The sequence below is a fragment of the Danaus plexippus genome, chromosome 17, assembly GCF_018135715.1.
Source record: "Danaus plexippus chromosome 17, MEX_DaPlex, whole genome shotgun sequence".
In the NCBI taxonomy this organism is placed as follows: Eukaryota; Metazoa; Arthropoda; class Insecta; order Lepidoptera; family Nymphalidae; genus Danaus; species Danaus plexippus.
The window spans coordinates 668502-692810 of NC_083548.1; the positions used below are offsets into that span (position 1 = coordinate 668502).

General features: G+C 29.4%; 1 protein-coding gene and 1 long non-coding RNA gene across 8 annotated transcripts in view; one reads left to right on the forward strand and one right to left on the reverse strand.

The window, feature by feature from the left end:
- Positions 1 to 24309, reverse strand: part of LOC116771177 (potassium voltage-gated channel protein Shaw-like) — a 47901-nt gene that overhangs the window by 17455 nt on the left and 6137 nt on the right. The window lies entirely within an intron of this gene.
- Positions 1185 to 24126, forward strand: LOC116771178 (uncharacterized). 2 transcript variants are annotated; one of them, XR_009752987.1, is made up of 4 exons: positions 1185 to 1424; positions 1666 to 1801; positions 12560 to 12669; positions 23862 to 24126. It is a non-coding gene; the product is annotated as an uncharacterized LOC116771178 (long non-coding RNA). The 2 variants fall into 2 exon arrangements; XR_009752986.1 differs by lacking the exon at positions 23862 to 24126 and having other exon boundaries at positions 12560 to 12896.

Here is a 24309-nt window from a genome sequence, read left to right on the forward strand (position 1 = left end):
AACCGTAGTCACGGGCAGATGAGATGAAAGTGTCTGTCAGTTAGTCTTTTTATTTTTCATCTACCGCCAACGATTTCAGAATATTCTTGTTCTGGATGCACGCAGAAAACGTTAAGGGTATCTTGAGGTTTGGAAGTGTAAGAGGACCCTGAGCTGTTTGATAGTTGCCAGCAATTTTCTCAATCGAAGTAAGGATGTTTTTTAATTTCAATAGCTTACAAGTTTAATCGGCCTGAGCGAAGCACTGTTCGTCTTACAGACACTTCCATTTAGTCTACCCGTCATCATGGTTGTTGTAAAATAACGGAAACGTCTTAGCAAATCACGTAGTAAAACCCAGATTCATAATTTCATTTAAATAGGTCATACGAGAGCAAAACTAATAATAAAACTAAACAAATAAAACTATTTAATTACTTTGTTTACTCGATAACTGTGTAACGATCCATTTGTATACCATTAAAGCAGATTCAATGTCTAAATGCTTATAAAACGTAGATCCCACAATTAAAACGAGTTCATGACGGAAATTTTGCACGTTTATTGTGAACGTTTAAATCGCTTAAGTGCCCATATTATGTACGGATCCCTTTGATCCAAAGATAAATATTATAAATAATATTTCTATTATTACAATATCCTATAATTTATAGATGTATCTTCCTTTAAAATGTATAACCGAAATGCCTAACATATTAATATATCGATTAATTTATGGTTTTATTGACCTTTACCGTTTTAGTATGATTAAATTAGCTTAAGCCAGAAAATCGTAACGCATGTCATTTATAACGTAATTAATTAATGATATTCACCACAGTTAAAGGTTAGCCATGTTTATTAACGGTGGTCTGGTACAGGCTTTTAACATGAAGTGAGACGAGTGATGAGACCAAATATAAAAATCATGTTGAAACCTCCTGATATATAAATAACATATCACAGTCGTACCTTTATCAAAATGTCAATTAGGAACAACTGGTTTTCAACGTTGTGATATATAATACAAACTTTACTTTGTCACCCTCGTCTAAATAACCAGCCAACACAGTTGGGACTGTTAGTCTATCGAGCGAGTAATTTGCCTCACCTTGAGCTGTATTGTTTTTACCCTGTTGCCATGGCAACCGTGACACTAGTGCCTGACACTGACGTGCGTGACACACCAGATCAAGTCTCCGGTTTCAGGATGATTTTGTTATAAATAAAGTTTACGTCAAATAACAGATTTTGTGGTTCTGTACCAATATGATTATGTGCAATGGAAACGTAATAGGCCATTGTTTTATCCTTTGAGAAAATATGGTTTTGACTGAGTAAAGTTAAAAGAGGAAATTAGTATTTTGCTAAAAGGAAAACAGCTATTGCATGTAGAAAAATGTTTCCCCCACAGCTAATTCACCTTTTCCGCTTAAAAGAAGCAGGTTATTGTTTTATTAGGGCTTCTAATGGCCACTTTATAGTATTTTTATTTAATTTCTTTTTATTGATATAACAGTCCAATATAGTTTTTTATTACGACTTTAAATGGCACAAAAACTTTGAAAAGAAAAAGATATGAGGTACCATTCTAGATAAAAAATAAACTCGAATACCAATCGTGAGATCGAATTGTAAAAAAATACTAAATATCTATGGAATAGTACGAAATAGGCATGTTTCCAGATTATCATGGAATGGAGGGCCACTTGACTGAAATGACACAATAGACCAGAATCCACGGAGAGCCGGCATTATCATCAATTCAAAATAACGAGACTATAGCGAAGTAGTCACTTTGGACTCTTACTTCTGATGTTACGTACGTATACGTTTTTTACTTATAGCATTTAATTATACAGAAATTAAGCCAACTATAATTTTTTTTATTACGATAATAGAAGAGCCTCGACTACAATAACTTCTGACATTACATCATTCAGTCTAATAAAAACCATATGGCTGATATTTTATTTGAAGCTACACCTGAGTAATTTTGTCATAGATATAAAACTTATGTAATGCATAACTTATATACAGCGAATTAATAAAATATTGTAGAAAATTTGAAGTGTTACGTCAGATGCAAAAATTCATTCAAATTTACCCATTGCTAGTTTTTTTAAGCTGAGCTAAGTTACATTTATTTTATATCTTAGGTACATTTATTTTGGAAATATAATTTGAAAGTTTAACTCAAAATTGATAGTTGTACATTGTAAGATGAAATTTTAAATTATTACAAGAAACCAAGAGTCCGTCATTTTTAGTCTCTCTACAAATAATTTTAAATATATTTTTTGGTTGTATATTCTTGTTCGTCTTTATGCAGTCAGATAGTGCAGTTTATGCAATGAGTTTGGTGACATCGTGAAATAGAACAGACGAAGATATTGTTATGTGTGTTGATATCTTAAATCATTTAGCGATTATTAATGAAATACATACACGTAATGAGATCTAAGATTTTCGCGAGTATTCATTTAAATGAAACTAGTATTTTTCGGATGAACTATGCGTTATTTATTTTTGTAAAAAACTACATACTCCCGACGTTTCGGTTACTTTTCAGTAACTGTGATCACGGGCAGACGAGATGTCATCTTGTAGTTTTTTACAAAAATAAATAACGCGTAGTTCATCCGAAAAATTCTAGTTTCATTTACATAGCGTAATTGTGAAAACGGAGTCTAAATTCCATTAAACAGATAATAAAGTAACCAACTTCATTTAGAACTTCAATTAATGAGTCAATCCAAGTAAACCGGATGTAGGAACTTCAACTAATAGTTCACATTCACTCGACAAACTTCATAGATTTATCTCAAGACCGTTCATTCTAAATAGCATCTATAGTCTTTGAAAGGTTAGTTAAGATAATTTGCATTTTTAACAAATTTATTCTATAAATAATAATTTTAAGAAAACTTTTAAAATTCCTTAGGTTTAATTATTAAATATTTTAACTGTACCTTTGTAAATATTTAAGCCTAACATATAATATATGAAATATAACACGGATAGGACAACAATTAAATCATAAAACTATTTTAATTAACAAAGGTTTTGTTAAATATAAGTTTATATCTAAACGAATAGAGGATTATAAACTTTTTATATAATGTAGACAAAATTCGCTAATATCAATGTATTTGGTAAGACTTAATATATTCATATTAAAAGTTACTTTTAGTTATACGTTACTATTAAAATGAAACTGTATGGAAAAAATTAAGAACTGTACGAAAAAGTAAGCGAAATAGAGCAAACAGGAACATGACTTAATAGAATAAGCCTTCCGAGGCATAATGTTTCGCTTATCCTGTAAGCACAGAATGAACGCTTGGTTATAATGAGCGGTAATAGAACGTGCTAATGTCCAAATACAGTTTTAATAGTTAGGATTTTCGGAAAATACATTTAGATACAATAGACACGTGAGAGCATAGTAAAATAAAATCTAATTTTGCAACTATTTTTATAGCAATCACAGGATATCATAGAAGTTTAGAAGTTCAGTTATAGAATTTCGTCACATTTATAATTATAATTGTACCATATGTATAAAGTGTACTATTTTGTTCTAATCTTTATTTAATTAATACTTTATATCATTAAATAAAAGAGAAATGGTTTTTAAAGTTATTTAAAGGTATGCGAGCACTAAAATAGTTAAAAATAGTTAAAGTCTCAAGCTGTTTGCGAGTAATAATTGAGATAAATCTTGTAAAAAGTCTCAAGATGAATCTCTGGAGTTCGGAGTGACTGAAATGTAGTTACTGTAACTTTTTAATTAAGCTTACTTTAATGGAGTCGTTAATTAAAGCGCTGATTTTATTAGAGAAAGGTAATCTGTTTGAAGTTTATTATGTACATTTACTATTTACGTATAATTAAAACAAGATAGCGAAGACTTCAATAATAGAAAAGTATCTCGCTCATAAAATAAATCAATTTATTTAAAAATTTGAATTTGATTTAACAAAGCGTTGTTATAAATGCTAATAACAAAAGTAAAAATTAAACCAATAAACGTAAAACGTAAACCGAGAACTCCAATTTCCATAACGTAAAATATGCGCAGGTGTCGAGAAACGAATTAAAAATCCACATTCGTATAGAAATACATGGAAATATATATTTTTAATTAAGGTCGTATTCTGTCGCAAAAAATATCCGCTATGAATTGTATAATGGTATAATTTTATAAGAGTAACGTGTATACCTGAGGGACTCCAGATAATTGGAGTCTTGTAAAAATTTTAATTCAACGTTAGAATAATTTTTAAACACGTTTCCTGATGGAGTAACAGGTTTTATTCGAAAAAATATAAAACCGTAGACAGTTTAATGTTTCTTTTTTTACAATACTTTGAGATTTTTATAGCCGATTCTTCGATTTTTTAAATTAAAAAGATATGAAACAACAAGATATGAGATAGGAAGATTCCTTTAAAACAAAAAAGGACTTAAATCTCCTGAATGAGTTTGATAAAAATTAAATTCCACCATAGATCCTGTTCGTTTTTAAACTTTAGATTAGACATACTTACAGTATTAATCGTTTAAATTGTGATGTCTTGAAATTAATAGAAAATTCCCCTTATAAACTTTGTACTTAGCGGTATAAGGTTACATTGACGGTCTAATGAGATAAATGACGCATTTACTTAAAAAATATATAATTTGAAAGAAGTTATTAAATATTGTAACAAAGTATCTGTTACGAGAAAATGATAAGCAAAAAATTTGCAAAATAATAATAAACCGATCCTTTGAAGTTTTCTTTGAAAAACGGAATTCGACTTATCATCATGTTATTCTAAGAAAGCACCGATCTTTTGAATTAATTCATTTATTTACGAGATATCAGTTTAAGAAACGAGACTATACAACAAAAACATTATCATCTAATCGGTTGAAAATACAATAGTTTTTTCTTATACCCGGATAGCATTCAATAATTTTCGTAAAACAAAATCAACTCTATATATATAACATGAAAGTTGTTAATCATTCGTATGAGTAGCGGTTGAATAGGCTTCTTTCCAATAAACGTGCCTATTTGCCATTCGTTTTCATAAATGTTCATGATTGTGTATTCTCGTCTGAACTCCGTCCAGATGGTGTCTCAGCCTTGTTTTGGAAGAGGAAAATGTTTTGATAACATAAGTTAACATCAGAAGTCTTTCTTTGAAATATATAATGACGTCATAATGTTATATTCATTAGACATACTCTACGTTATAGAATAATTTTGTCATCTTTCTTATTAATTTAATTGTATATTCCAATCAAAAAACCTGTAACAGTATTTGACATTTTATATTTTTAAATCTAAAAGTCGAATGTTGAAGTTTGATCGGAATGCCAATCCCGGCGTTATTCAACTTCGACTTTAAAATGTTTACAAAACAAACATTTTAATTCCCATGTTTATTTTTATCTTATAAAATTTAAAATAATCAAACCTGTTAGTGAAAGCGACATTAATTTTTTTTTTATTAACAATATGAAAAACTTTTTTTTTACTTTTATTCCATATTCATGAGGTAAAGTAAACAAAAACATCAAAATAAATATAACAACGATTTTCTATAATAAAAACTTTGAAAACAATGTACACCCCGAGGGAATTTAGAGGCTATAGATATCGACAAACAAAAGAGGTAACGAAAGTATTATCTTTAAAACTTTTAACATTGGTGTTCAGGTCCACCATAGAAATGAATAAGACGTAAAACATGATTACTGATATTTTACAATACTATTCTTTTGTTTTGTATGTATACTTTGAAAAATTTGATAACTAAAATTTCTACTTTTAATTTGTAAACTAAGGGTGTTTAAAATTATTATTATTTAAAATCGTATAAGTAGTATTTAACCCTTTGCATTAACCTCCTAGACTAAAAGGTAGAAAGTATCCTGTTCATAAATTTAACTATAACTTAAAAAGAGCATCTGAATATAAATACATTACAAAGCATAAACCATATTCTACTGCTTGGTCCCTTTCCCGTGAGCCCCGTTTTTTTATTGAAGAAGTGTATTAGAAATTTAATGTTCACCATCTTAAATGTTCCGCCATTTTGGATTTTGAATGACGTCACATATGTTACGCCTCAAACTTTAATTGTTAGCTAAATAAAAGGTTGTCAGTTTTTTTGCATTCACTGAATAGTTTGTTAAAAGTGAAGAAAATTAAATGAAAATGCATGTCAAACCATGTTCTGATTTTTTAGTGTTTTTTTTTCATTTCTCTTTGACTTATTTTCTGATTGTGGTCATATTTTAAATTAACATTGGTTCTTTCCAATAGCTTTCGCAGGAATGAACATAGTCGACATATCCTTTGTGTGTAAGCGTTCATGTTCTAACAAGAACACAAGGTAATCAATTACAAAGTTTCAGATGTTTCGAACATAAATTATGATTTATAAAACGGCAGAACACATAACTCATATGCTAAAACTTTGCTACGTGTAATTGAATTGGAAGAATGAACAATATTTTTAAAGTGCGAAACAAATAATTTTAATTTATTTTAAACGAGTTCTTGCCGGCGTCTCCGTGCGCGTTGAGTGAAGGGAGACATGTATAAAGTGTGTTGAAACAATACATATAGTAACCTACGTTGCAGCCATTTTATTTTCAATGACCTCAATATCGACTGCAGCGCCATCTGCCTGGCTGATTAGTAAATCAAAACCTTCTGGTTCGTCACCAAATGTATATAAAAAATTCATTCAAATCGGTCCAGTCGTTCGAGAGGAATTCAATGACATACGAGTAAAAAAAAAATTCATTAATATTTGACTTTGTGTTTGAAATTTAAATATAAATATTCTTATAAAATAGGGGTTTGTATAGTTTTGTTAGTGTCATCAATATAAAATTAGTAAGATTTATTTCCAAGTTTGATAAAACATACATTAATAATCCTTATATTTTAAAACTAGTAATGAATATACTCAATATTTTCCATCATCCCTGTGATTAGGAACAAAGGAAAAAATAAATTATTTGTTTTTTAAACCAAAATTACATTTCCCGTTTATATTTTAGACAATTTGTACAATGACAACTAATAATTTGTAAGATTTATTATTAAAATAATGATTCTGCCAATTTTATAACAAAATATAGCATCGATTTGATTCGTTATGAGTTACTCGATTTGTATTCACAATTGCATAGAAGTAACCATGACATATCACTGGCAGTATTGATAACAAATGAATCAACGCATCATGCATCAATGTCATATAAAAATAACAAAAATATTATTTGCAATGAGTCGAATTATAAACTACTTTCGTATATAATACAATATCGTCATTATATACAGATAAATTTACTGTGTAAATAAAAACACTACTATTAAGAAAGCAGCAGAACTATTTTATAGAAATAACACTAAAATTCTGCAAGGCAAAATCGACTCAAGGAGTTGTGTAATTAGAACAACAATATTGTGATGAAATATATAAGAAATTTTAACTTTAATGCTAGAAAATGAATTGTGATTTTAGGTTTTATGCCTGAAGAAACTTGGAAGCTATTACCACTTTGATAGATCATATTTGAGTGGTTTAGGAGAAAGTAGTTTTCTAATAACACAGAAATCACGATTACCAACAAACTTTTATGTGCAAACATTCAGATTTGTAACAAATATTCAATTTCAGGTAACATACTTTTTATACGACCGACGATAATGAAATTGGTCATTACTTTTTATGAACCTAAAGTGAATGGGACGCATAAATGTTAATTTTGGAGCGTTCTTTTAGTCGTTATAAAGCTATGAGAGTATTTTGCAGAACAACGAATACACTCATGGTAATAGGGAAATGAGAACATTTTAAAGTAATTTGTACGTATTTTAAGTCCCGATGCAAAAACAGGGGTGTTATAATGTTGACATTGATGTCCGGGTGTTCGCGTCTGTTTGTCTGTGGCATTCCAACTTTCAATTAGAACGAATGATTTTGATGTGGTTGTTTTCATTTGAAAGCCAGTTACCTTGCAGCGTACCTAAGCTGAGTTTGGTCAGTATTAGTCTAGCAATGTAAGAGTATCAGCTCTTCCAATATTAAGTAAGTCACTTTTGGCCCATAATTACTCAAACAAGTGGGAGAAGTGTACCAGTATAATTGGTAAATGTCAAATATGCGTAGGGTTTTATATTTTATAAGATTTCACAGAAACTGAATGGATCGTTGACTTATAATGGTCTACAATCTATAGATCGCTTGAATAAATTATTTTTTATCTCCGTCTTATCAAAGCGTTAATCCAGACATAAAGATTCATACCAAGAAGTTATTCATCTTTGCTTGTTATTTCCTTTCAATTAATACTTATTCAAATACATTTATGTGTATATGAAAAACCATCTCTAGCAATTAACATAAGCAAAAATAATCTTAATGAATTCATATTTATTAAGTCTAAAAGGAACTTTGAATATCAATATCCAAAGATTATATTTAGAAATGATTGGCCAATAACAGAAAACTAATAAATCTATTCACCTTTTTATCAACGTTCCAAGAAAAACCACTTATTGATAATATTGTAATATAATTAAAATGATATGAGATATTATACATATTACCTGTCACTTTAATATACAACGGTAAGTAACGACTTCGATATTTCCTTAGAAGTTTCCTTATATATAGTCTTAGTAATTATTTAAATATAACACACAACTTAAATTTATTAATGAAAGACGATTATATGGATGTACAGACATTAAGTAATAATTTTTGGAAGTGAAAATAAAGTTTCATTTTTTATTTAATATATTTGTAGAGGAAACTGCCTAATTTTTCTGTGAATGTAATTTTTTTGGTTCATTAATATAATAATTTTCTCCAGTTTTGCAAATTTAAATCAAAGCGACTCTGATACCTTAATGCGATTTGCTTCAAAATGTTTCTCAAAGCGTTGTAATTAAATAGGAACTAACAAGATTGCAGGCGTACGTTGTTAGACTCCTATTTTGTTCGATAATTTTACATTTACGGAATTAATAATAGAGTATTATACTTTTTTTAATTATAAATTCAGGTGTAAAAAGTTTTACTAGTGTTTAACAAATATTTTGAATTTTAAAGATATGTTTTATTTTATGTTTTTTCTTTATATGGTTTATAAGTAACCGTGCTGTCTTCGGCGTTTGAATGGGTCAGTTCCTTTTCCCATTGATTTCATAAAAACCGACTACGAGATAAACATGCGAGTGTGCGGTAGTGACCTTTTGAAACCTAAGAGTGGAACGCAGTGGAACATTTGTCAGGAGGAGCAGGTGCAATTGTCGGGGATCTTTAAAAATTGGTTCAGAAAATCCAAATGAACAGCAACCAGCTTTGTCGCACCCCAACCAACTGAGAGTTGTCGCATCACAGACGAAAACGAAAGACTCATGTCAAGTTACTAACATAAAGTTCTTAATGATGTGATTAATGATAGTTACTACTTGAAGATACATAAGGCACAGAGCAGACGGTTCTGGCAAGAAAAGTTGCCTATGTACTTGTATAAACTATGTAGAAAAATCATAATTATTAATCTTAAATTATATTGTATTAGGTGAGAGTCAGATTGAAACAGAAATGTTTATTTATTTATTTTTTTCATTTATGTCAACGTACAGTTTCTAAGTTCACTCATTTAATACTGTGACCACTATACTCTAATAACTACGATTTCTATTAACTCTGTGCTATGAAATAATCGTTTGATAGTCTTTAACGCCATCTTTCATTTTACTTGACAGATTGTCACGTCTCGGAAATAAAGTCATGGTTGAACAATCTTCGCCCCAGTTGTTGAGATAAGTTAGAATACGTTGAGATTTATTCCATTTCCTTACAACCTACATCTGGAATTTTCAATGCATTTTGAATTTAGAATGCTATGTATGAGACTTCAGCTGTTTCCTAGATGTATATATTTTTCATTTCTGATGTGTATACAGCTGTTATTGAGATTTGATGCAATTTTATATTATAAATATATTATCATACAGAATTTATTCAAATTTAATAATTAATCGAAATTAAGTAAGGAGAAAGGGTACTTTTTAATCTTATGTGAATCGATCAGCTGTTACGTTTACGTCCTGAAATCTATAAGTATTTAAGAAGGAAAGGAAACAAAACATGCAAAAGAGATTTTGGACTTAAGTTGCAGCTTGTTCCAAGACTGATCTTTTCTAATAGAATACCAAAACAAGGGTCCAAGTCTAATACGCTCTGACATGCTTTCATGATAGCTGATAAATATGGGTAATTGGAGATGATTGATTGAGACATTACGTATATAGGTATATAATGTATAGGTAATGTAACGTTGTGAAGTACGAAACGTATAGATTTTGATTTGGTTGTTAAGGGCTCGTATATATTTTAATATGTAATTAATAGATTTATGCCAGCCTTATTAAGTCAGACTTTATCTAGTTTTAATGACAGTTTATATGAGGTGAAGGTTAAATAATGCTCGTAAATATGCTCCTGAAGTTACCCTCTTCCGCTAGTACCGATATGTAACTACAAACTTTTGTGAATGTGGTTCCACAAAATTTATATTTACTATAAATGAAAAACTTAATTATTCATCATTAATATATATATGTAACTACAAACTTTTGTGAATGTGGTTCCACAAAATTTATATTTTCTATAAATGAAAAACTTAATTATTCATCATTAATATTCTTAAATAATCATCTGAAAACTGCTATGAAATTTAAATGAAACTAAGTTTGTTGGTTAATAAGCGTTTTTTTATATTTTTATATCTTACTCGATGAAAGTGTCACTTTCATCTCGTCTGCCCGTGATCATGGTTGCCGTAACGGGATTGAAACGCCGGGATTATAAAATAATAAAAAACGCGTTGTATCCGAAAAGCTTAGTTCCATTTAAATGTTTACACTCGAAAATCTTAGATATCATTTTGATAAAAAAGATTTTTTTAAGTTGTAACAGACAAAATCATCGCCTTATACATAAAATCTTTTCACTTTGTGATGTATGACATACTTTAATGAACGATTTATGATAAAATTAAAAATGCTTGATAAGGTTTTAACGAATAAAACATATTAATTTACAACAAATAAAACATGAAAAATCAAATGTTTATTATATAAGTATTAAAACAAAATAAACAAAAAAATATAAAGTGACATATCATTTGGTATTCATTCTTACTAGGACTTGTAATATATTAAAAACTTCTCAATACTTTCACAGTACAATCAAATAACTTTTAAATACTTCCATAGTTGAAAAGTACACTATAGGGTTGTGGATAAATGCAAATTAATTATATATATATATATATATATAAAGAAAATAGAATGGAATTATTAATACAGTAAAATAAAACTAGATTCATGGACAAACAGATTGACGGATGCATGAAATTTTATTTTCACACAAAAATATCTTTAATTGAAATATATATAAATACCAGGCAACAGAATAATGCACAGGCTACATCTACAAAGTTTATACAAAGTAACCACAGCATAGATTAACAATATCAACAGGAAGTCGTGGGCGAAACCTAATATCTTTGCAACATTGATTAAAGGCTATGCATATATTGGAGATTGTGATTATCAAACTAAAGAAAATTGTAATTACTTGGATTAGCATACGATTAAGTTATACAATTATAAAACTAAGGATGGCGGTAAAATATCTTTGGACACTTCTTAATGCTCATACGTTTCCATTAAAGATCCAAGTCCTTAGGAAAACGACACAAGAACATTCTTTCACCAAATGTTTGTGTTATATATATATGATAAATGTGGCATAGCTTCAGAACTGGCTCGGAAATTCCTCAAGTTACTTTTTATTACAAATATCATAAATAAAAAGAGTTAGTGTAATTGAATTTAAATCATGACAATTCGAGAAGGATTGGGTTTTGACATGCTCAGAGGCGATTGGACTGTTTTTGTAGGTCTGTTGCTTTGCTTCGACGGTAGACTGGAACGCGATTCGAAGAGCACTTCATTATTAAAAGTTTTATTCGTCTTATTATTTAAAGCGACTTTTTAAATATTTTATTTTTGCATGAAATCTGTCTCTCCTATGTTTTAATAAAATTATCATTTATAATTAAGCTGCGCATTTTTATACAGCTATTTTAGTGCACTGAAGATTAAACATCAGATGAAAAAGTATTCTTAAAAAAATATATTAATAGAAATCTGGGACACATTTTTATGAAATTCTCTTATTTCTATTTTTTTTTTTGATAACAGTATTTTTGATAACTACATCAACGTAACCGCTATCTTTTTATTACTTAGAACTTAAGATTTATCTTGTAGGTAAATTTTAAAACAAACTTACGACTATGACTATAATTGTTAATTCCTAGGAATACTATGTAGTGAATTATAATTATAGGTGTATGTACATGGTGCTCGAGATATGGATAAATAAATATATGTTGTTGTTTCAAAAAAACATTAAACAGTTGATGTTTCGATGGTGAAAAGTTACAAGGAAATATATTTGTTAGCTTTCATCTTCATCTTTAGATTTACCGTCACGGGCGACACGTCGAGGGAGGTCTCGTGAAAGCCATTCTAGCGAAGAAATTCTACACCCATTTTCATACCGCGTCCCATTTACCAGAAAACATTATCATGTGAGTTATTTATAATCTTCCGCGTAATACAAGTAACAGAATTTCCTCATTATCAATTCCAGCAAAACATTTTATATACGCTGTCTATTTAATTACATTTGTACAATGTTTTATATATACGTATATTGAAAAATCATGGAGTCGCAATAAGATAAGGAGCATATATTGTTAATATTATTAATATAGTACTTTAAAACTATTTTAAGTCAACTCTAATAAAAGTGTTATTATCGATACATATCCCATAAAAGAATAATTTTCATCTTGTTCAACGAGCGTCAAATAAGGTTGGCTGAAGGCCAAAGATAATTTTTATGAACTGTCCGAGCGATGTTTCCGATCCCGGCTATTTCCATTTATATGAGAAATTCATCGTATATTTGATGAAGTGTGAAATTCTGTGCAAATACACGGACGGATCCTTGTGTCGAGACGATTACAACTATCAGTTTCATTGAAAGCTCTTGATGCCAATATAGATATAAAGTCTTATAAACATATCTGTCAGATCGTGTTTGACAAAATTTATTACACGATATTTTATAACAATGGCCATAATAACGGAGTTTCTATAGTCTACTTTTATCCGCCACTAGTTCTATTAAGTTAACTGTTCATTTATATCTTAAAATAAAAGGAAAATAATGTACGACCATTAATTCAATATCAATAAAGCCTTCTTTTACATTTACAATTCCTTTCAAACACAAAATCTTTGAAACGATACCTTAAAGATATTTCATTCAAATGATTCTTTATATCTTAATTTATAATATTGGAAGTACGATCAAAGATCCGCCCGGAACGACTTCGAATAGCAGGTTATATTAAAAAAAATATTTAAATGAAATTAGAAACTGCTTTTATTATACCTATTTGAAATCAGAATAAATAATCATTTAAGTTTACTTGTAATATTAAGGGTACGGAGAAATGTTTGACTATTTTACATATGTACAACCCACATGATAATATCGACAACAAACAGTTCCACATTACAGAACGTTATTTATTTTTAGTTGAAATAAACCACTTCTAGAGATTACATAATATAATTTAGTGTGTTCAAAGATAGAAGATCAAAGGAAGACTGAGATAAGTGAAATGGTCTAATAAACACGAACATCCGTAGTTGAATGCTTCTTGTGGAAAATGGTTAGTTTATGAGCATTTTAAGCAATATTCTGACATTATAATTTTTATACATGAATATCTCTAAGGAAATTGTGATGATTCTGTTGTTCAAAAGTATTGTGTCTTTGTTATTTTTATCTTATTTATAAAATCAATCATTATTGAAATATGTCAGGTTTGTATTACGAAAGGCCACTGCGGTTCAAGCTTACTCGTTCAGTAAAGAGGGTCGAATTGAACATACGAATTTCTGATTTAGAGCTTTGAGATTAAGGTTCAAGTTCAGGTAACGAATGGGATTAATGATGAAAATCTGGTGGATCGGATTTTCCTCCCAGTTTCCTTCTGAAAGACCGTATTGACTACACGTAGATAAATAAGCCAAGATATCTAAGCCTTATTAGAGACTTCATTGAAAGGATGCGCCTTATCTAGTGGTACTTCAATAATACATTTTACATCCTTATATTATATGATATGAAATAAAGTATTTGATTCTTATGTCATATTGTACTATATTTGGGGCAACACTGATTATTTACTCGCTATCCGAGTGATTATAATAATGAAGTATCTTCGGTCTCAGGACCCGCCTATTCATTTGGTGACGCTGTCAAAGCGACAGAGCTAACAGCCATATGCCATTACATACCGAAAATAATAAAGTTTTCAACATAGACATTTTTAGATGTAGTAGGGCAAAATTTTTTAAAATATTACAAATTTTTATTAATATATATTCTCCTACAATCATTTCTTGTAATTTCAATCAAACTAATAGTAGGTAATATTTTTGTCAATATTTGTATCACAATCGAGAATAACCACGCAATTAACAATTGATCTGGAGTCGATCGCTCTTGACTGGAGGGTCCTCTACCTTACCGTCCATCGAAGCCTTTTTGTTCGTTATTCGAATACAATATTTTATTTAAAATTTTGCTCTAATTTTACAAGCGTTCATTAATTAGTATCAAACTCGTATGTATTATTTTCTGGTTCGGAATGTTTCTTCGTTCTTTTATATATATATATATATATATAAATTCCTACTTCACATTTGACATGGCGTAATGAAAGATAAGAGAATATTTCAAAAATGTGGCCATTGGTATAGCTAAAATCTATAAATAGTGAGATCTTAGACTTTCGCGAGTTTTATTCATCTAAATGAAACTAATATTTTTCGGATATACTACGCGTACTTTATTTTTGGTTGAAGACTACATACTCTATAATATATAAATCTATAAATCTTAATCTGTATAAATCTTGTGGATGTTCACAATTCCATTAGGTACATACCTGCTTTATGTTGTAATTTTATTTACTTTACACGAACCCGTGAAGTGATGTGATCCAAATCTGAATGTTAAACGTAGTTCTGATATACATTTTGGCATTTGTGTTGAATAAATAAACACAACTATACGCTTTATAAGTAAGTGTAAGAGATTGTTAATAATGTATATTACAAATCTCATTATTTTTGCTAACTTTATATATTATATTTTCGAATTAAAATATTTTTAAATATTTGATTATTTACATAGTAACTAATAAATTTTATTGATGTTATTATACATATTTTAACGAGCTTATTAAATAATTCATAATTTGAATTAAAGAATATCATCCGTAAATATAACTGAATACACTGCTTTGTGAAACATCTAGATGAGTTAAAATATTTAAATATATACTACGTAGATCCCCACATCTTACATAATACCTTACTACAGACCTATGTCGCGTATCCAGGGTAGTACTTTTATAATTTCCTCATTAAAATGGTAAAGTTTTTGATATTTGTAATGAGAGAGAGGGAAAATATTTTCTTTCTGGATTTTTGGTATTTCATAATTGTACAAAAATACTTTGATAATAATGAATAGTCTTTGCGATGTTCAAGAAACAATTTGGTTATTAAATGAATGTTAACAATTCAGGCTATAAACGGCTCAATAAAAAATTAAGAATAGCCAAAATTTACAATTAACCATCATCAATCCTTGGAATTAAATCTTATTGGTGTAATGAATAGGCCTTTGAAGAACAGAAAACATGTCTGTTTGGTAATCGTATTTCCTGAAGGTTTTAATTGAAGAATAAAAAATAGTGACATTAAATAAGGAATACATTACATTACTTCGCTGTTAATGATGACAAGAGTTTCACTTGTTAAATTAATGTTAGCATAATTTTAGCATTTCATCAATACAGATACAATAATTACATTTGTTGGCTATGCAAATGTGAATAGATTTCGTATCATAATATCGTACAATGTTTAACCTATATTTGCATATATATGGAAAACTGGATTGAAAATTATATATTTTTTAAAACAAAAATGGTTTAAATTACTCCGTCATATTTCAAGTATCACTTCATTAGTCGATACGAGTATGCGATATAAATAAAAAATCGTTATAAAAAGTCGCATCCACGTTAAATAAAACATGAGTCTTGAATAAGAAAAATATTTTTCTTATTTCATCGTCTGACCTTCATAAAAAGGTGATATAAGGATGATTTAAAACGTATGATTTCTTAATTTCTTTCAAGATTTCATCTTAAAACTGTAAACCTCGGCCAATGTAGTGTAACCGTAGGTTATTAAATGAGAAAAGGGCAACGTTTTATTTGTAGTGTGATGACGCAAGCTTGTGCTAGGCCTGTTTGACTATAGTCATCTTTATTTCATAAGCCCTTTGTTACAAACTGATCTGAACAAAACAATTGCACTTAAAATAATATTATTACATACAAAGTTTTCATTACTACTTGATTTATTACATAGTAACAAATACACGAACGGGTACTCTAGAAACATTTATCTTCCCGTCTTTAACGAAAGGTCTCAAAATAATGTAATTGTTAATATCGAATGGCAAGAGTTTATTGAAAATTATTGATTTAAAAGCTGCTCTTAAAATACATTACCTCGAAGAATATATTGCGTGTATATAAGAACCGTCTCAGGTATATGCTGTGTGTCCATACCTCCAGTATCTATTTGGTCAGCCGCTTTGATTGTGACGCGGTTTGTTTGTCCGTCAACACGCCTAGAATGTAAACTAGTCTAGGTATAAGTCTCTAGGTAGAGCGCTTCACATTGTCTTTAGTAATTTATATTAGAACTATTTATAAAAAAAACCCATAAGTATTTATATCATTCCAAAATAAAGGAGTATTTACATATTCAATAAAGTATGAATCAACGGAAAACCTTGAACACTTTTAATAGATTTAGTCAGTATATCTTTTTGGAAATAAAAACAAACCAGCGGATAGAAGCTGACGAGTATGTTATTTTAAGATAAAATGTTGTCATTACCAAAATAAACAACATTATTTATAATCTATGAAGTATAAAATTTATTAATATATAGACTATATCTGTTATATTTGTTTTTTTATTTTATTTTAGGTTCAATAGAACCTTGAGATGTACTCTATCTACTTATCCACGTTGTTATGTTAAATGTTAGTGTTGTAAGATATAAATATGAATATTTTACAGGAGTGTTCTAACCCAGTTATCATTGAAGTCGTGTTTATAATGAATGCTATGATACTCGTAATTCTTTTTTGTTTGTAATGTCATATCATAGCAACGGATGATTTAGAAAATTAGGTATCGATTAAGAATAATAATAAGTTTCCTACAGAATACTATTTAATTTAATTGGCTTGATTTATATTATATTAAGTGCATGGCCGCGTTTGAGTAATTTATTATTGAATCACTGACACAACTGAACTTTCCTTTTTCTTAACAAAATGAAAATAACGTTTAAATGAAACTAATATTTTTCGGATATACTACGCGTGCTTTATTTTTTGTTTAAAGTACATACTCCCAACGTTACGTTTACTTTTCAGCAACCGTGATCCCGGGCAGACGCGATAACAAAAAATAAAGCACGCGTAGTATATCCGAAAAATATTAGTTTCATTTAAATGAATAAAACTCGCGGAAGTCTTAGATCTCATAATGAAACAAACGTTGCAATGAAAAAAAATATGCTTACATTTTTTTATTTGCTAATTTTATCATTATTTGTAACATTGGTAGCAGACTTTTTATTCTATTAAAACACACGAGGTCTCTTAAAATATATATAATAGTGAACCTTCTATCTGTATTCCGAAAGCTTTTAAATCTAGACATCAAGATAGGCAGAGCTATAAAACAGATATTGTAAGTAATCGCAACCCCGCCCAACTGATAAAACTGATACCAACTGTCGAACTTTTTAGATGAAATGCACGATATTGAGACCAATTCTCAATTATCTAATACACTTTCTCAAATTTATTACGAACATTTTCCAGATTGAGTCGGAATAGATTTTTTTGTTCAATGTCCTTTACTATAATGAAGCCTACATAGTATGCAATATATGTACATATATGAAACTGATATATTTTTTTATCTGATTGTATTCAGTACTATCTCAATTTACCATAAACTAAAAAATGTGGGTCATCGGAATGTCACTCGGTTTCAATACAAACTTTATCTCTGTTTTTATTCCTAGAATGTCGTAACCTAGAAATCTGTTCAGAGTTTTATATTTGCAATATTGAAATTTACAACTTCGTATAGATGGATAGCATTCCGAATGTTCGAGAAAATTTTCTATTCGTGTTGTGAATGAAACAGAAATATTTAAAAGAATTACTTCGTTTTTTATTGGAGTTGAAAAAATGTATCAATAATTTCAACCATCAACCGATACCTGTTGAAATAAACGATGAATAATTATCGTGTGTACAGGAATATGATTTGTGTTTCAATTTATTGGAGCCTTAAATCAAGTGCACGGTTTTGGTATTTTAATAAAAATTCTGACCGTCCATATATTGTATACAAGCTTATATTTACATTCTTATATTTTTTTACATTTCAAATACATTTGTTTAAAATGATACATAAATAAAATGGAAAGCATTTATATATTATACAAGCGACCTATATATTCACGCGGCGTTAAACTTATATAAGGTATTCCATTAACACGATCCGGTATCCAGGAAAAGTAACATAATTACCATAAAAAGGATCGCAACTTGAATGTGAACGGCACACGCGCGCTTTGGCCCCGTTTTATAATAGTGATTAGAACAGTTCAGCGCTTGGGTTGATAAAATATAAGTTCAGGGAATCCTTATCGATGTACATAAATATTTGATAGACTGATTGTGCGTTACTCTTCCAAATGTATGTATATTATAGAGACTATAATCCAGTGTACGATCCATCCATTATAAAGTTACTTTCTTTGATATTTGTGTAACTATTATACGTATTAATTTAAATATATCATATAATTTTGAGTCTAGACCAGTTAGACATAAACAAGATTAAAGTATTTTTAGATTAAAAACAATTGTAATATTATAGTATAGTTTTATTCATTTAAATGAAACTAATATATTTCGGATATAGTACGCGAGTTTTATTATTTTAAAACTACATACTCCCGACGTTTCGGTTACTTTTCAGCAACCGTGATCACGGGCAGACGAGATGTCAATTCACATTTCTTTTAACAAAAATACAAATTTAATATAATTTTAAGCGAAACAATTATATAAACATGAGAATAAAATGCCTAAGTAAATATTGAATGGGATTCCCAATTAATCTTAAGTGTTTAGCTTAAGGATTCGATGGATTAATGGCTTTGGATAAACGAGCGGTAAATAGATCCATCTTAATATATGAGATCAGATAAGGAATAATATGTGGCGTCGGTTATAGCTGTCAATGAAATATAATATAATTTTATGTTTTATATGGAATCACAGAAATGATCATAGACTATCGTAAAACAAGCAAAATGTTAAAGTTCTCACTACCATTAACAAAAATAATTCTAATATGCCTTCCGTCAAAATTACGTTTCAATGAAACGTGTGCTAAAATAGAGTTTTCGAAATTAATTAATTGACTTTCATAACTAACCAGATTGATAAAATAAAATAATAACTTAAAAGCCATGCGTGTGAATCTTGTTAAATGATTCTAAAACATATACCTTAAAATAATATTTACATTACAATTGACTGAAACATACAAAAATATGCAAATACATTAATCACGTTGACAGAATGATTCTCGAAACATCCATAATTCATCCGAATTAATAGTTTAATGTGTTTTTGAATTTCATCACAAACCGAAATGAAAATATACCAAAGACGCTTTTATAAATTATTCCGCAATATTTCATAGAAATGATGGATACATAAATTAGTGAAAAAGTGCTAACTGTTTAGAATACTGAGATTATGTTTAGAAATAAAGGAATCGTGGAGGTGTTGACATTATATTGTTCCGTATAATCCTTAAACTTTGAACTTTTAAGGAGCTTAAATATCGAATCGAGAAGTCCTTAGTTGTAATACTTTCGTTTTTTTTCGTTTTATATGCATGTTAAAGTTTGAATGTTAATATTTTATCAATTATTTTGCACGAAGAGTGATTTCTTTTATAACAGTTTATCATTTGTCTTATGTTATTCTTTATAATGTTACTATTTTAATACTGTTAGAAAACCGATCAACATTTGACACTCGAAACGAATTATAAGACTAAAGAACTATTTCCTTCCTTCCAAACATAAGCGATTTAATTTTGTTTGGTAAATGTTGTCCAGATACATTCACAAAATTGTTGTAGACAACCGTATATTCAAAGGTAATAGAGTCGAGAATGCTTTGTACAAAAATAATCCAACCCTTCTGTCATCAGATGAATCGGATGACATAATAAGAAGCGGTGTTTGTTTCTCTTATAAAAAGTATTCTGTGGATTAATAGTTTCAAGATCATCTTCAATTTATCAAATGAGCTTTCGTATTAATTTATATTTATAAATATGAGAATTGATGCCAAAAGTGCAAATTTGTAGGAGACTATTAATAAAGGATTAAAGCAATGTCGTAACTAAACTAATTTGAATGAAGTTGAGCACCAGAGCTCATAATCTAATTCAGGAGAGCTTATCATCACTTAATAGACCACTGGAATCCCATGGGAATTTAAATTTGACAACTACAGAGTATAAACTCGACAAACACTGATTGGTTTATGAAAATTTGATATTGTAATAAATAAATAATTAATATAACAACATAAGAAATAGAATGATAGTTATGGAGTAATGAAAAAAAACGATCCCTTCATTTAATGCCAGCAGTCTAGTGAATACCCAATTAATTTTGGTAACGTGTCTAGACAAAACTCGTAGATAATTCAGTGGTTTAGCTATGAATTTTATATCAAAGCTGTAAAGAAAATGTAAAAGTGAGAAGGAATGCTCATAAAGACACAGAACGAAATATTTTATAAATAAACTTATTCTGAGGTAAACCGACACTAGGTAATAATGCATCCGCGCTCTGACCGGGGTTTATGACACCATAAACATATAAAAAAAGTCTTTCAGTGCGCAGATTAAACAAGCTCGTAAAATTTGGTTTTTTGTTTTAGAATTTGTTTACATGACGTAATCTAGAACACAAAATGGCCACAATTCGCTTTAAAATGGCAGTATATCATTATGAAATTCAAATTTGTGTTGTTCACACAACTACAGTAGTTAAATTCTTTAGTCAACTTATACAATCACGTAAACTGTGTAAACAAAATTATTTATAACAATTATTTTAATATTGTACAGGATATTTATCATCGATAAACGTTTTCAGTGTAATGTAATTTACAAATATATATTCGTTCAAAATAAACATCCGATACTATTCTAGAATAAAAAAACATACCTTTATGTAAAACAACACGTAAAAACCAGATACATTTAAAATGAGTAAAAAAAGCTTTATGCTAAATAATATGACAACAATATTTAAATAAACTGTAATAAAATTTGCGTTTGTGTGAAGTTTCGTGAATAGAATATCAAATATTAATTCTTTCCATACGTATAACGCTCGGCTCTAACGTCCTCCAAAGACTGAAATTATAGCATCTATGGAAAATATCAACACGGCTTAAATTTTGCTCATCGATGGGTATGGACCCCAATGTTAAGAGTATCTTTATTTTATAAGGTGCTTAAGTTTTTAACATATTCAAATTTTTGGAAGGTTTGTTTGTTTTACAAATTGTGTCACACATATATCCAAAATAATAATGATTTTTCTGTAAATGTAAACAATATACATATCTGTTTTTTTATTTTATTACAACAAGCAACCGTAACTTCGAGAGTTCTACGTTAAAATTTTCCGTATTTCTTTCGCGGGTAGGAGCTCTATAGGTGAAACTTCATTCAAACAATTGTTAAACTTTTACTGATTTTATTATTGATTTTTCTTAGTAACCAGAAGGATAACTTTCAAATTAATAGTTCAAATAAATTGCCTCGTAAATTTGCAGAATGAGAATGAAAACCATCTTGTCCAGTTGACCGACGTTACCGCCACCCACTTAGTGTACCAAATTTTTCAACATCAAGTATAAAGTCTGTGAACGTAGACTGCAGTTCCCCGTAAAGAGAAATCTTTAGGATGATTTTTTCTTTTGCCCTAGTACTGTCGCTGTGAATGTATAATCTTCTAAGTATTTAAAACATTAAACATACTTGTTTATTTCAATATATTATTTATTGCATTAATTAGTAGAAGTATTAAATTTAAGTATAATTATATGCTGTTGCACTGAGTAAGTTTTGTTTATTTTTCATTCAGACACTAGACATCACTCACTGAATGTAATTTTATACGTAGATCCGTAATCGTTGCACTCACATGTGTAGCGATGCACGACGATGTCAAATCTATAAATCAGTTACTGAATTCCGATAAACTTCCTAATGTCTATGGGTGTTGGCATAAATTACAGAGATACTAATCTATTTTACCCAAATTTAAATCTTCTTAATCAACATCATTTGACGAAATAAATTGTGTTAATAAGTAAAATTTTAAGAGCATCAAAAGCCCCTTCTCAAACTTCTTTTTTCATCATTTTATCAAAAGACATGTTAATACACATATTCTAGATATAACTTCTGATTAAATTGGTTCTCTTGTTATAATTCGTAAATTATTCATCTTTTATTAATTTGTTTTCAAAATTTTCAATATTCTCTCTGCAATAAAAACTTCCCATCAAATAGGAGCGGCGTCCAAATTATCCTTTTACGCAAAAAAATAAATCCCTATTTCTGTAATGATTATTCTCCCATTTCCATTTCTCCTTTTTAATTGACTTCAAAAAAGGAGGTGGTTCTCAAATACTCTTTGACCAATTTAAGAAATGATTTTTTATCTGAATGACTACAACCCCCAAGTGGTCCCATTGTCACCACGTCAGGTTTCTATAATGGGATATCCTAAAAAGTGAGGGAAATCAATAAAAATCGTTGCTGATTCAAATTGTTACGCATTTTCCAAACTTCTCCTATCGTGGGCACGCATATTATTGAGATGAAAGATTCTCTCTTCTGCTTTTGAGGACGCCTCTTCGAGTTATCCCTTTGCTAGGAAAAAGGTGACGGACGACGGACATAGCGGTGTTAGGAGTATGGGCAGTTGCCCAATATATATTTTTGAAACCAGGTCCGGGTATTGAAAGTGCGCTGTAACATCGATCTGATTAAATAGGTTTTTCAGGAACTGACTCTTGCACTACGTCGATGATGTCTTCAGTCCGTGATGTCATGGGTCAGCCAGATCGTTGTTTATTAAATATAAGTCTCATCGAACTTTGTAACCCAATTCTTAATCGTCCGAACATTAGGACATTTATTAAACGTATGTAAATTGCGATACTCTCTTAATTTACGCCATGCAATGGTTTACGAATCACTGTTGCAATATAACGTACGCCCTAAAAAAGCACGATCTGTTCTGGCGACAAGCTCCATAGTGACTAAATTTCAAAATACCTTTGGTGCTTCCCCCACATCCCGAACGCCATTTCAGCGCGCAATTTGAATCATATTTAAAATTTAAATTTGAAGGAACTTATGGGACACGTGTATAAATGCGTATTTGAGAAATTCTTTCTTTTTTTTCCAGATGACTCTCGAAGACCACGTGCTGTATTTCGTTCTCTACTACGGTTAAGACGCTCATCTTTGTCAACTTCAAACTCCTGAGCTCGACTTTTTCTCATACGATATGCACGTGAAAAAGGTGTCCCCATCTTGAAATAGCTACTTTATCCTAAGTACTAGTTTTTATAATTACACTGAGTGTAATTCTGAGTTTTTATAATTACACTAAAATAAAATACTTTTCATGTATAAAAAAAACATCAAAAACACAATATAGGAACACAGGAACTAAAAAGCACAAAATAATTTTACACTTAAATACTATTTCCTAACTTAACCTATCTAATAAGAGATTCTAAATCTGCACAAAAATCTACTAAACGCCTAATGTAGGTAAAAGAAACACTTTTTTATTTACTTTTCAAGCCGATCTAATTTGATACCTAAATAAATATTTACAACTTCTTAAT